This window comes from Panicum hallii, chromosome 3, assembly GCF_002211085.1.
Source record: "Panicum hallii strain FIL2 chromosome 3, PHallii_v3.1, whole genome shotgun sequence".
Taxonomy (NCBI): domain Eukaryota; kingdom Viridiplantae; phylum Streptophyta; class Magnoliopsida; order Poales; family Poaceae; genus Panicum; species Panicum hallii.
The window spans coordinates 22,795,286-22,809,248 of NC_038044.1; positions in this window are offsets into that span (position 1 = coordinate 22,795,286).

The following is a 13,963-nucleotide window of genomic DNA, read 5'->3' on the forward strand; positions in this document are numbered from 1 at the left end:
AAATCCTCCAGAGCTACACTTCACCAACTACTTATCCGTTTACGACTCTCGATGGGGCATTGAAACCCTCCAGAGCTACACTTCGTCAACTACTTTTTGCGCAACGTGCATTCATTCTATCGCAATGTCGACTACTTTTGCGCACTGCACATCCTCTTTGTCGCATGACAACTACTTTCTGCTCGTTGTCTCCTCTTAACGGTCGCTAATCTACTCAAGTAGCAAATGCCTTAATCCGTGAAACCTCGAGTCTCCAGTCATGACCTAAGCGACCCGTCCTGTATGAGCGAAGGCAAGAGACCTAAGCGACTTGTACATGCTATGGGCGAAGGCTAAACTGGGATCGGGTGAACATAAAGGGTGGACTACTCGGGAGATTTAAATGGCCTAAAAAAGAGCTTGACACAGCAATTTTTACACCGAATAAACTTTGGTGTCTTCACATTATTACTGAGTACTACTCGGTATCTTCACATTATGCTACATAATGTATGCATTGTCTTTTTTCAGATCAAGCTTTGGCAACAACCTTCTAGGCAGCACGGCGTGCCATCACAGTTCCGCTAGTTCCCAGGCTCGGGGGTTGGGCAATGCACAGTACTCGACATGGCTCCTTCGTCTCTCCTGGCTTGTGAGCTCGGGGGCTGGACGCCACAAAACTACTCGAAAACGACTCATATGAGGATTGAGAGTGCAGAAGAAACCCTAAATCACCGTGCGGTTAAATAAACCAGCAGGAGGCTCAATTTCACTATGCAAAAGATGAAGAGTTTTTTCTCGGGATTTTAGAGTGACACCAATGCCATGATTCTTGGATCCTTTTTCCGAACCTAAGGGTTTTGGATTCAAGGCTCGAGGGCTGCAGGATACGTGTCATCGACTATTTATTTTTCAAATGTACTCGAAGGATAAGAAAAGAAGATTCAAGACTAATTTGACCCTCAGCTTGATTTTTTGATTCAACCTAAGGCTCGGGGGCTACTCCATATGGATTGTGATTTTCCATCGCACCCCATACAAAATAAGACTTGAAGCTATTAGGGGCATGAGCACCTCATAGCCTCGATGCAACCAAGGAAGTACTCAAAAAAGACCTTCAAGATGGAGTTTCAGAAAAAGCCGAAGACTACTTCAGAAGTACTCGAAATGCTTGCAGTACTCGGCTATGAAGAGCTTGGGGGCTTGTTAGGGATAGATCCCCTGGGTACCGCAAGTAAGCTACCTGTGAGGAAAAAAAAGAAGTCTGATTCCTACTAGGATTCCACTGTAATCCTATTAGGACTCATATCTTGTAATCCTACTAGGACTCCTACCTTGTAATCCTACTAAGAACCCCATCCCCCGGGATATATAAAGGAGGGTAGGGATACTTAGATAGGCAGAGAACCAACAAAGAGTAGCCAACAGGCAACTCAACACCCAAGCTCAGGGCGCAATATACAACACCCCAAAATAGGAAGTAGGGTATTACGCTACTCTAGCGGCCCGAACTTGTCTAAATTTGTCTCTTGTGTCCTTGCGTTCACCTTCAAGTTCCAGATCCGGCGATCTCTCGCCAAATAATCACCTACCTTAGGGTATCCCTAGGTAAGCCGATGGTAAAAACACCGACATCGAGCTCAAGTGATGATGAAAGTAGTGATGATGAAGAAGAGGATGATGATGATGATGATGATCAAGCAAGTTGTAGCTCCTCGAATGACAGTGAAGAAATTAAGGAACTTGTCAAAGGAGTCAACTACTCAAGAAGCTCAACTCAAAGGGTGTCCCTACAAGCATTGAACAATTGGTAAGCTACAACCAGAGAAAAAAGAACAAGAAAAAGAAATGTCTCGGTTGTGGTGAAAAGAGACACTACATTGAATATTATCCTCTCATGAAAGTAAGACGCAAGCAAAAGAAGAAGAAAAGGAAGGCAAACAAGAAGGCCTTCACTAGTATTTCAAAGGGTGGTTTTGATATCAAAAGCTCAAGTGATGAAGAAATGCACCACAAGCCATGCACCTTCTTGCCATCATCAAGCTCATCGCATATTTATCTTATGGCCAAAGGTATGAGTGATAGCGATGTAAGTGATGATGACTGTTGCCCTTCTCTTCATTAACTTGTGGATCTTGTTCGCACTTAAGAGGTAGCAATAGCAAAACTCCTTTAGAAAAATAAGGAACTCAAAGAAAAATTGGCTAGCTCTAAACTTGATTCCTGAACCTAAACCGGTCAACATTATTGGGCCACGTCACGTCTAAAATCTCGACCGTTAGATCATGCGTGGATGACTGAGAGCGTGGAGGAGCTCGAGCAATGCACCAGCTTTGGGAGACATCGACCCACGACACTTCCGACCTATCTCCGGCTGCTGCTCCAGTCCTCCCCTCCATCGCCACCATATGGACGCGGGAGCGACAGTCGCAGCCACTAATGACTCATGGACCTTCAGTTCTCGGGCCGTGCACTGGAATCATCGTGGGCGTCATGGTGGCAATGATGATCCTTATCTTGTGATCTTGTGAGTGGTGGCTTCTTCGACCGGCGGAGGAGGCGCCTGTGCCGGCCGGTGCTGCCAGCTCAGCTGCCACCACCGATGGTAGACCACAAAGGTATGCACGTAGTATGGTCCAGATGTGCAAGCGTCGGCTCTGCATGTCCTTGTTAGACAGAATTGCTAACAGTTTCAGCATGGTGTTTCAGACGGCCTGATATGGCCTGCATGTATATCTATATGTATATGTACATGTATATGTATATGTATATGTGAATTCATATAAATATGGAAAATATTAAGGATAAATAATATATAAATGAATTTCTATATATATGTCAGTGGAGTTCATACTCAGCTTGAATACCAATACAATAATATAATCGAAATAAAAAAGAAATAAATAGAAAAGGAAAATAGGGAAACTCAAAAAAATTGCCTATTACTAACCGGGACTAAAGGTCCCCATTTGTACCCGTTATTTGATCCGGGACTAGCGTTTACTTCCGAATTGGTGGTCTCGGTTGGGAAACATGTAAGGAACATGGTTCTATTAGACCATGATTGTGATTTTGGAGATTGTGTGACAATATAGTCAATGGGACTAACGAGTTTGTGAGCTCGAGTTTGTAGGATTTCTAGGTCCCATGAATGGAGTCCAATACATATACAAGATGGTCTAAATCGCTGTCAAGGTATCCAAGTTGTAGGAATATGTTTGGGGTATCGAAATGATCGCAGCAACAGCATGATCTTATAACAGGTTGATGCTTTGGTGAGTTGATATGGCGATCAAGTGGAGAAACCACAGTAGCACCGGTTGAACCGACACTATAAGAATAGAGGCGTCGGTGCAATAGAAGATGACATGCCAATCAAGTGAAGAAATGATAGAGGTACCGGTTAAACCGACGGTGCAAAAGAAGGCATCGGTGCAAGCGTGCTGTGGTTACTCAGTACGCATGTTTTGATTCCAGAAGGATTTCCAAGCAAAGCCTCCAACACCGGTTGAACCGACGGTGCGTCGGTGCAATGATGCAGCAAGCTCAGGCATGGCAGAAAGACATTCAATGGCTAGTATGCAGATTCAGAGTGACCGGTTAAACCGACGCTTATGACCGGTTTAACCGTTTAAGCTTTCCGGCAGAAAATCAAGTAATGGCTAGGAGTGGATCTCTAGCCTATATAAGACCTCACCCCGGGTCATTTGATGTGGTTGGAGTTTGTGAGAAGGTACCACACTTTGAACAAGTATTGATCGTATGTTTAGATTTAGCACAAGTTTTGAGAGTGTTAGTGGTAGGATTAGCTCTAGAGAGAGTGAGAGAGTAAGGCGTTGCTATCTTGTGTGTTGGTTCTTGAGTGAACCACGAGTTGTATCTTGGTGTGTTGGCCCCTTAGAGTCTTGGTGCCTCGCTGGCAAGTCATCGACGCTCCGGCTTGTTGTGGAGCGGCGACGAGGGTTTTGTGCGGGGGATATGGAGACCCCCTTCCTTCATGGAGAAGCTCGTTAGTGGAGATGGCATCGAGGTGACCGGAGACTTGATGAGAGTCTTGGCGGCTAAGCCTTGGTGGCAAGTCAAGAAGAGTCCCGGAAGAGATTTGGTGATCGGAAAGCAATACTCTTAGAGAGTGCTTCAACAACGTGACTAAGGGTGGCTTTGTGCCTATCGATACCATGGGATAAATCTTCATGTCGAGAGTTCGCTTCCCCTTGTTGTTTTCTTTTATTGTTTTCTTTTAAGTTTTCACATTTCTTATTGCAATCTTGCGTGCTTTTACATTCTTAGTGTAGCATCTTGCTAGAATTGGCTATAGGTTGCAAAACTCTTTAGGATGAAATTTTCACACTAGGATTATTGAGCCCTAATTACACATCTAAGTTATATGTTTTTGTGCTAACTAGTTTGAATTATAGTTATAGGTTAAGATTTTAGATTTGCCTAATTTACCGGCCCCCCTCTTAGACTACGAGCAATCATTCCAACTAAAATCGTGGGGACAACAAGAATTTCCAAACCGGAACAAATCAACAATTCTGTGCAGCCCCCGCTCCTCGCAAGACCAGCGGCGCGTTCTCGGACGTTGGAACCGACAGCCACCATTCCGTCGACGTCGTCACCGAGCTGCTCGTACGAGGAGCTCGCCACCGCAACGGACGTCCGGGTTCACCCTGGCAACATCATCGGGCAGGGCAGCTTCAGGTGCATCTAGAGGGGGACGCTGGACGGCGCCGAGGTGGCGATCTAGAAGCTCAAGACGGAGAGCCGGCAGGGTGACCGCGAGTTCCGGGTGGAGGTCGAGATCATCAGCCGCGTACACCACCGGAACCTTTGTCTCGCTCGTTGGGTACCGTATCTTCGACGAGAGGCTGCTGGTGTACGAGTTGGTCCCCAACAAACCACTCGACTCTCATTTGCACGGTGAGTTACTCAAAGCGCTTGGTGATCAGTTCTGCATGGATGCATGCTCGCTGAATGGTCTTGGACTTGGTTAATTAAACTCTGATCAACGACTTCTCTTCATGCTGATAATTTGACATTGATCTTTTTGGCATATTATAATTACTTAATTTGAAAATCATGTTAGCCATGACGATCGAGATAATGGCGCCTCCTACTCACTTCCGCCGGCAACAGTTTCCGAACAAAATCGAAAATTCGCTCATCTGCTCCAGGCACACCATGCAGCATCGATCAAAATAGATTTTTGCACCAATCAGGAATCCATTTTGGCGATCGGAAATCAAATTGGCAATCAGGATCCGAGATTAGCGTCCTGGCTGCCGGAGTTTATGTCATCTGAGGTTAGCGGTGGAGACGAAATAAACGTAGATGGGAGTGAAATGAAGGACCTGTGCAGGTGGACCCAAGCGCATGATTCGCTGTCTCTGTACCTTCACGTAGACTCTTGGATTAGATCCAATAATCACGGCATATCTCCTGAAACCGTGCGTGGCGGGGTCGTAGCTTTTCGCGCTAGGTCAAGCGACGGCGGCGCGGCGACCACGATGGCGGGCAGGGGCGGATCCAGGACCCGGGCTGGGGGCTGCAGCCCGGGTCCAGCCCAAGTAGCACCACGTATTAGTTGTTCAGCCCAGGGAAAAAAAGGGTCCAGCTCCATTCTAGTTAGCACAATTTTCCTCAGCATCGAGCCATGTTTTATCTCCTCGACTCCGTTCCGTTCGGTAATTCGGCCGGCCAGCCCAACCGGCTAAACAGACTGCAGCTTGCAAGAGCAATAAATTATGTTCTGGTTGGCTGGTTTTGTGCGTACACTAAGCAAGGTAAACAAACTGAACCAATCCCAATTTAAAATGCAAATGGTGGCTAGAACTAGTTGAATCTTCTTTATTTGGTATTTATCTATGTGAAAATATTTTTTTGTTGATTGAGCGGTATGCTAATGAAAATTTAGCCTAAACACTACTTAGCATTTAGCGCCCCTTTGCATCATTTCTGGATCCGCCACTGACGGCGGGTGCCTCCTCCGGTGCCATACGCAAGCGTGCCGTGATGCCACCTCCTCCGTCCGCTCATCCATCTTCCACGCTTCTTCATCCAGCGTCTGCTTCACAGGAGAGGCGTCATCCTCCTAAGGAGCCGTCGGCCAGGAATATGAGAGCGACAACTACAGTGATGGCTCAGGGATACTACATTTTCTCTACAGCAGGTACATAGTATATGGCTATATGCTACTGTTGGTGTTAGTTGGTGTCGGCCGAGCGATCGAACTACGGTACATAGTTAGACATGCTTTGAATCGTGAATAGCATGTAGAAACGTTTGATAGCGCAGCAAATAACGGTCCATAGGCACGTAAACATGACTTTTTAAAATGCGAAAATAAAAAATATCAAAATGAGACACTCATTCAAAAAAATAAAAGGGACAATAGACATGGGAAACAAAAAAGACAATTTTTTGTTTACAATTTTTTATTCATTCTGAGAAAAAACCTAATGTTGCAGTTTTTTATTTATTCCGTGACAAACCCAGATGTTCTTCGCTAAGGTGAAACTGCTGTTTGGTCTGGTTCACTGCCTGCAGGCTGCTATCCTGATCCTATTCGTGTTCTCGTAGCCCAGCCTCTGCGTCCACGTCGCCGTGATCTTGCCGTAGGACGCTGTCTGCGCCCACCCGGAGGCGGAGACGTGCCGGAATGCCGTCCTGTAGTAGAACTCATTGCCGGGCTGCTCAGGCTGGGTTGCGATGGTCGTGTCCAGGGACGGCGCGTCGTAGCTGATGATGCTCGCCGTTGTCGTCGTGCACCAGGCATTAGTCACCTGGAACGCGAACTCGTGCTGCTCGACATCCAACAGCTTGCCCAATAAAGCCATGACCTCGAAGTTGTAGGACGGGAGGTTGAACAAGCTGATGCCGGTGATGGACCACCCAGAAGAGAGGTTGATGCCGCCGGTAGACGACCGGGAACGGCCACATGGCAGCGACGATCTCGTCGTCAATCAAAACGGAGAACGGGCCTTGGTCCTTGGGGGTGTTCGTGTACCAGAACTCGCCGTCGTAGTGGTACAAGAGATACACCTCGAGAACTGCACGGAAGGTGTTGGGGCACGGCGACGCTCTAGGATCCCACGTCGAAGCAGTTTTTATCTGGAATCACAAACCCAGGCTGCTGCGATGGCACCGTGGGTGGCGGAGGTAGAGATGGAGTCTGACGTGTCGCTGTGGTACACGTCAGTATATTGTTCATCAACGATGTTGCCGAGATAAGATGGAAGTTATCTGAGCAGTAGAAGTAAGGAAAACTTGACTCTAATTCATTCTGTTTCTCAACTACCCAAGATGACATGATGACATGGTAGATATTTTAAAAGTTCGTAAGAAAAGATAAGGCTTGGTATAATCTTATATGCAGGCGTCATATCAGTTGAGGAGATGTTCCGCCTTAGTTCTTAACCTTTACTCGAGGACGAGCAAAGAGCTAAATGTGGGGGTGTTGTTGACGGTCCTTAAGTATGAAATGAGACCGTAAACCTTTGCATCATTCGGTGCTAAATAACCACCAAATCTAGAGATAGGAATTTAACTCTAACTATTTCCATGGATATGCAGGCACCCATGAATAAATACCAAGGAAAAACACCACAAAATGAGAGAAATGCATAGAAGATCACATCCTGCGATAAACAAGCTAAGGATTGAGGGCCCACATGACTTGCTAAACCAACTTAACTTCAGTCCAATGTTGGCGTTTCTTACATCACAGATAAATCCGCAAGCGCACAGAACACCGTTGTAGCATTTTACCCATAAGTAATCTCGGGTGTCATATTTATATTTCCACAGGGAAGGCGGTGGTTACAGAATAGGTAAGTTGATGACCAAATCTTAATTGGATATTCAATTGCATAAATAGGGGTTAGGTAATATATGGATAGTGGGGTAGTATGACAGATAAGGTACTCAAGCTGAAACGCAAGAAAGACCTAGGCAGGGAGAAAGGAAGAAGAAAGCTACTCGGAACTTATGTACTTCTATTTAGATATACAACTTATACTGTACAATCATACACATACACATGATTATTCTCAGCTCTAGACTCCCAGGCACTATGTTGGCGGTCGTTAAACCAGACTTTCCAACCTCCACAAGTAGTGAAATGATTATTTGAATGGAAACACCATAGATATAGGGCTTAATCTCACATGTTCCACAAGTTTTGGTGTTTACATGAATGCAGGACCGAGTCAGACAAATTTGGGCCGAATCGGCCGAAGTGCCAGTTCGGCCGAACCATGACCGAGTCCGTTTCAGCCTATCTTTGGCCACATGCAAGGAAACACACTTGGAACATATCCTATGCGTTGGTTTGATATCAGTTTGATCCGAGAGCTCCTAGGAACAAGCCTTGGATCCATGGCCCTACTAAGTGACTAAAATGACCGAGTTCACTAGCCACCTACCTGAGGATTACATCACAAACCGTCTAAGGGAGATGTTGGTGGAACAGAGGGTGTAGAGGCCCTGGGTGGAGTTCGGTCGAACCCAACTTAGCCCCTGCATAGGCTCAACCGCCTCGGATAGAAAGTTACCAACCTCAGGAGGCAATCCCCACCATGCAACACTCATGTCGGTGGATCCAAGGGTTCGGTCGAACCCTTGGTGTTCGGCCGAACCAAGCCCACAGCCAACCGCCTCCAGCTTTCTCCTACAAGTACCCCCAAGCTTCCTAAGCACTATAAATAGATGTGTTGGCGCAAGAGATAAAGACACAAGTGAAGAGAAGCTCCAAGGCGAAGGCTAGCAAGAATAGAAATAGAAAATAGGGAGAGAGGCAAGGTGAGAGTGCTGGGGAGGCGTAGGAGTGTCGTCACATCTTCCACCTTGTACCTCGACAGATGCAGCTCAATTTCGAGTAACATCCGGGTCTTGTCTGGTAACTCTGGTCTTTCTAGTTAATTGAGCATTAGTAATTACTTTCATTGTCTACGGCTTCCTCGTTCATTATTTAGTAATTTTGTCTTACTAACTTTGGGTGCTTTGCTCTAACATGGAGTGAAGTAGTAACCGACTGGTGTAGGCGTGGTGTCTAGACTTTAGATTACCTTGGTTTGCACCCAACCCCACCGATAGTTGTGGTAGCCGTCAAGTGGTGACAGCCCTGTCCAGCCTACGTATTCCACCACGTGAGAGCGGTTGGTGCTGTAGGACTTAGGAGTAGACCGCACAAGCTCCCCTCCTCATCCCTTTTTGGAGCTTGTCTCGTTCGGGCACCCGAAGTAGATAGTGCACATGATTCCTGATCTCCTCAATTGCTTAGTCAAACTTAGTTATCCAGTAAGTACTCTCTCTACCCTCTATCCTTTGGTCTCTTCCTTCATCGTCAACCTTACCCTCAGAAGAATTAGTTAGGATTAGTACACTTCATGTTCCCTGTGGAAATCGATAGCTACATCAGTATTCATACACTTGCGGATTAATCTGTTAGGCTTAAGAAGTGCCAACACACTACCGAGAGAACCGCACATGACTTGCAGAGGAGCCTCCAGCCAACTCGGCTACTTTATGGACCTCCTACAGCCACTACCCAAATGGGGAGATTTACGCTATACGGATAGGGCTGTCACCACCTGCCACCTACCTCATCAAACCATGAGATAGGACCGCATCCGGCAACACTGATTAACCAAGATACCATATCTACGTTAATGAGCGATACTCTAATATCCCGTGTGGAGCCCCCACCCTCCGGTTGGACAGACATCATACTAGAACAAACATAAGAATACTAGAACCGATGCCGTGGCACTAGATTTACTCTTCTAATCATGCAAGGTATAAGGTATGAATACAAACTAATCATAGCATACATGTCTGATATCGCAGAAGATAAACTATGCAAGTATATACATCTAGAAGATAACTCTATTAAAGATATATGAGAATTACAAAGGAGAGGAAGAGCAAAACCCATACCGAACATTCCTAGGTAACCTCGGGAACCCGAAGAAGAGCTACTTCTGCCTAAACTCCACTAGCCTATGGACTAAGCAAGAGAGGAATGATAGAATGAGCTACTTGAGGTGTGTTCTAATTCTACCCCCCTCCCCTCATATTTATAGGTGTGTCCAAGCACTAGTAGAAATAGTAGCTTCCATGACATTTTTCCTCGTGACATTTCAAACTTCGTCATTGAACAGACCACATCTGTGATGAAAATCCCACTTTCATCATTGTTCTTCAGCAGCTGCCTCCAGCCCCTATGGAACTATGATGAAAGTAAAACGCGTGTCATGGAACAACATCTCATATCATCACCAAAATGGTGCGTCATCAACTTCTTGTATCTGTGATGACTGCGAGTCGTCGTAGAACCGGTGAGCCACATATAGCGTTGGGACCCATAGGCCACATGTGATGATAGAGGGTCCACCGTGTCTACGTGGCTGCCACATGTAGCGAGTTGGACCCGCCGGTGGACCCGCCGGTCCATGTGCCAGGCTTGCGGGTCAACTATGTCAACATGGGTCCACTAGAGAGGTGTGACCCATGCATCCACGTGTACGTGTACGGGCCCAGCAGGCCGACGTGGCTAACACGTGTAACTGTAGCTAGGTCTGTTTGACTGGTCCAATATGTCTACCTGGCAGCCACGTGTGCTGACTGGGATCCGAAGGTCCATGTGTCAGGGTTGTGGGTCGAATATGTCAACGCGGGGTCCACTAGAGAGGTGGGACCCGGCCATCCGCGTGTACTTGTGCGGGGCCAACAGGAATACGTGGCTAACACGTGTAACTGTAAGTCCTGGTTGACTGCTCCAGGATGTCTACCTGGCAGCCACGTGTGCTGATAGGGACTCGAAGGTTCACGTGTTAGGGTTATGGGTCAAATATGTCAATGCGGGGTCCACTAGTGAAGTGGGACCCAGTCGTCTATGTGCACGAGTGCGGGCCAGCAGGACGTCGTGGCTAACACGTGTTAATGCGGGTCCCGTGCAGTGGTACGGCAGGTAGTCATGCAGCCACGTGTTGCTAGCCCGGAGCATCGTGGCCACGTGTCATGGTGGTGCCCGCAGATAATAAGGCCTAGGCCTATTTCAAAGTGAGGCCCAAAATGAAAATGTTGTGGAGCCGGCCCAGGTTTGAGTGAGCCAACAGGATCCACCCGATTTGGCCCAACAAGAGAAAAAGGCCCGCTGTGAAAATAGGTGTGCCGAACAAGCCCAAAAAGGGAATAGAATTTTTGCTACTGCACTAGTTCGAACATGGGCCAAGGCCAGTTTGGCAGTTGCTATCTTGCACTATGCTAGTCAAGTGTTTTCGCCTAGCTCCATATTCGCATTCTCTTTCATAAATAAATGTTGGTTTTCCCCGCACGACGGTTCCTGTTCCTGCGTACCATCATGATTGAGAGACAGTTGCCATCCCCTAGACGAGGCGCCGCCTAAACTTCCTGGTGACCAAGAGGGGTCTTCAAGAACTACTCCTTGCTCGATATCGTCGCCAGTTCCCACATGAGTTCGTAGAGGGGATTTGAAGATCTTGTGCTCTCATCATCCTCGTTCGATTCTGCGACGTCGTCGACACAGGCAATCATGGTGGCGAGGCGACCAGTTGTCGCTGGCGGATCTCCCATATGAGGTGGCCATTTGGATTGCAGGGCACCTCCCTGCAACCTCGGAGCGACTAATGGACGACCTCCATAGCATACGGGCGACCTGCCACTTCATGCGCCGCGTGTGCAGCGAACCCAAAGTTGGCTGGCGCGTCGCACTAGAGTGGTTCACCGACGACATGGCATGGCACAACCCCGATGGCTACAACACCCTCCTTGCTCACGTGACCTTAGTTTGCAATTCGAAGGCCTAGTTCATCACTGGGTTTGAAGTCATCTTCCGTGGACCCGTGATCAGACCCCTACCAGTCCACGACGAGAATCTCGAACGCGCTGCCATGGGCGGCCACAAAGTGGCGACCTATGTGGCCGCCCTGCTCCTCTATTTGGCCAATGGTGGCACCAGCATCAACGACACTGCTAGATAGTACATAAGACAGGCGTGGCAGAATCGGCTGTGGCGCAGGCGAGCGGCGGCGGCGGCGGCCCAATGCTTACCAACGAGGGGTGTTTGCTGTGCAGCCAGAGGATCGCAGAAATGATCTAGGATTTGAGGTGGCGCTTGCCCTTGAACCAAGTGGCACCAACATCGCCGTGCGCCGATCTTCCGTGCGCTGGTGGGAATTGTGGATTTAGTCTAAAATGGCCGAACATCTATGCAGACTATTTTGCAGCGAGGATTGATGAATTCGCAGTGAAATCGAGTTGTTCTTTGAGAGAATTTTAGAGTGAATTAGTAGTGTAACTTTTGCTTTTTCTGGTTCTTTTGCTTTATGAGGTCCTAGTACCCAATGAAGATTATTAATGAAGATCTTATGTTACCCTTAAAAATAGAAACTTAACGTATTTAAGGAGTGGCATTTTTGTGAATCCTCCCGGCGCCGTGACGGTTCCTGTACCCATGCACCTTCCCGAGATGGTTGCCACCCCCCCCAAGACGTGGTGCCGCCTGAACATCCTAGCAATGACACGGTTGTCGGCGGCAGTTCCTAAGAGGGGCCTTCAAGAGATCTCCTTCACGTCGTCGCCATTCCCACGCCATTGCGAAGAGGGGATTTCAAGATCAAACTCTTGCTCTCGTCGTCCTCAGCTCGCCCTTCCCCAAAAGAGGGTTTTTTTCAACAAATCCCCAAATGTACTATAGCCCCACTCAAGCTACAGTGATCCACCGCCTCCTCTTCAATCATCGGATGTCACGCCGCTATGCCTATCTAGTGCTCCGGCTCAGCGGCATCCACGCGCCGCAGCTCCATCCCGCTGGCGCACGAGCGCTTGGGTGGCCTCATCTCTCGCTCCTCGTTCCTCGATTGTGTCAACGCCGGCACTCATGGCGGCGAGGCGGCACCCATTGTCGCTGGTGGATCTCCATATCAAGGTCGCCATTCAGATCACGGCCCACCTCGCTACGACCTCGGTGCGGCCAATGGATGAACTCTGCGTGGTTGGGGCAACCTGCCGCTTCATGCACCGCATGTGCCGCGACCCCAATGTCGGCCAACGCATCTCAGTAGAGCGGTTGGCCGATGACATGGTGTGGGATGACCCCAATGGCTACCACACCCTCCTTCCTCGCCTGGCCCAAGTCGGCAATCAGGAGGTCTGCTTCATCACCGGGATGCATGTCGTCTTCCATGGTGATGTAGCACTAGCCCAATCGTTCAATTGGTATGATAGACTCAATTGGTGGAGAACTCGATGTTGGCGATCCGGGTTTCTAATCAGACATGATTCTAACCCTTAAAACCGTTACACTGCTGCTTTGTTGGTTATCAACCAAGCACAACTCGATTGACCTTGCCAAGAAGGCTCTTTCCTGCAAGCGAATCAAAGAAAACAATCAAGGAAGGATAAACACGCAATCTAAAATTGCAGATGTGCATGACACAAAGATGAATATGGGGTTCAATCTCCGAACACAAACTGACTAATCGCCACAATGGTCTAGAACAAGAATGGGGCCCTAATTCACAGCAAAAGGACTCGACGTTAGAGTTACAATCAAAGATGTCTGTTTATCGATGGAAAACTAGAACTAAATAAAACCCAAACCTTAATCTAGCAGCGGCTACTGAATATATGCTCCAAGGTTCGATCTAGACCCCCCCTGGTCATACCCCTTTTGGGCTTCAACACGATACACGGGCCAATAGCCCAAAAGACGACGGTATAGCACCCTGACAGATTCTGGACATTCACTTATTTTGACAATTCCCATTGACTCAGATGGAATTTTGATGTGGGACTGGTGCCATTAGAAGTTCTATGAAATTATTTTTCCATCCATATAAAGAACATCCAAAATGGACTCTATACGCGACCTAGGCGTCATTTTTGTTGCGTGCTGCTCTTGGACTCCGAGGTGGACTCGATCTTGACTTGTTTTGGGCCTCCACCTTTGCGACTCAAA